The sequence below is a fragment of the Salmo salar genome, chromosome 11 (assembly GCF_965601325.2).
Source record: "Salmo salar chromosome 11, fSalSal1, whole genome shotgun sequence".
NCBI lineage: Eukaryota > Metazoa > Chordata > Actinopteri > Salmoniformes > Salmonidae > Salmo > Salmo salar.
In genome coordinates this window covers 117,503,028-117,504,754 of record NC_138301.1, presented here as the reverse complement: position 1 = coordinate 117,504,754, position 1,727 = coordinate 117,503,028, and positions in this window count along the sequence as shown.

Below are 1,727 nucleotides of genomic sequence, written 5' to 3'. Positions count from 1 at the left end.
AAACCTCCGCAAACGATTTCTGTGATCCAGGTCAGGGATCATCCTACCTGATGTTCGGATCACCTGGAACATGATCAAGGTAAACCCTACCTCAGGTGTGATCATATTGATCAAAACAAACCAAATTATAAAAAAACTATAACTACAAAAAAGGTGATTAGAAGTTAGCTAGCTGTACTATATGGTAATAGGAACAGTGGCTTGTTCGATGGCTTGTTCATTCTCGCTATGTGAAAAAAGTGAGGTGATTTGTTGCAACAGAATGTTGTTGTTAGGTGGGACGGCTCGCAGGAAGTTTGCGAATGGATTTCACATTTTGGAATATTGATAATTGGCAGTTTAGGATGGCAATTACACATAATTTCAATGCTCATTTTGGCCAAAACACCTGCAGACAAGAGTGATGAACACATTAGCAAGTGGCCACTCAATAAATGGCTTAGGGGCAAAGTGTCTGGGTTGAGATTCAGTCAAGATGCTTTTGTTAATCTTACTGCAGCAAACACATCCTTCAGCTAATTTCTCATCCTAATGACCTTGATTAGTTGAATCAAGAGTGGATGATTGGAGAGGAAATGGAAGGAGGACAGAGGAGAGGAGAATAAAAGTGAAGTGTGAACAGGAGAATAGAGGAGAGGAGAATAGAGGAGAGGAGAATAGAGGAGAGGGAGAGGAGAATAGAGGAGAGGTGAGGTTAAGAGAGGAGAGGAGAATAGAGGAGAGGTGAGGAGAGGTTAGGAGAGGAGAGGAGAATAGAGGAGAAGAGAATAGAGGAGAATAGAGGAGAGGAGAGGTTAGGAGAGGAGAGGAGAATAGAGGAGAGGAGAGGAGAGATTAGGAGAGGAGAATTGATTAGAGGAAAATAGAGGAGAGGTTAGGACAGGAGAGAAGAGGAGAGGGGAGGAGAAGAGAATAGAGGAGAGGAGAAGTTAGGAGAGGAAAGGAGAAGATAGGAGAGGTGAGGAGAGGTTAGGAGAGGAGAGGAGAATGGAGGAGAGGAGAATAGAGGAGAGGAGAATAGAGGAGAGGTGAGGAGAGGTTAGGAGAGGAGAATAGAGGAGAGGTGAGGAGAGGTTAGGAGAGGAGAGGAGAATAGAGGAGAAGAGAATAGAGGAGAATAGAGGAGAGGAGAGGTTAGGAGAGGAGAGGAGAATAGAGGAGAGGAGAGGAGAGATTAGGAGAGGAGAATTGATTAGAGGAAAATAGAGGAGAGGTTAGGACAGGAGAGAAGAGGAGAGGGGAGGAGAAGAGAATAGAGGAGAGGAGAAGTTAGGAGAGGAAAGGAGAAGATAGGAGAGGTGAGGAGAGGTTAGGAGAGGAGAGGAGAATGGAGGAGAGGAGAATAGAGGAGAGGAGAATAGAGGAGAGGTGAGGAGAGGTTAGGAGAGGAGAATAGAGGAGAGGTGAGGAGAGGTTAGGAGAGGAGAGGAGAATAGAGGAGAGGAGAATAGAGGAGAATAGAGGAGAGGAGAGGAGAGGTTAGGAGAGGAGAATAGAGGAGAGGTGAATCGGCTCTATGCATTATACATCCTCCAACATTCTAATTTACTTTCTACGGGGTTGATGACTTCCGGAGTGTTTACTTTCTACCGGATTGATGACTTCCGGAGTGTTTACTTTCTACCGGGTTGATGACTTCTGGAGTGTTTACTTTCTCCAGGGTTGATGACTTCCGGAGTGTTTACTCTCTACCGGATTGATGACTTCCGGAGTGTTTACTTTCTACC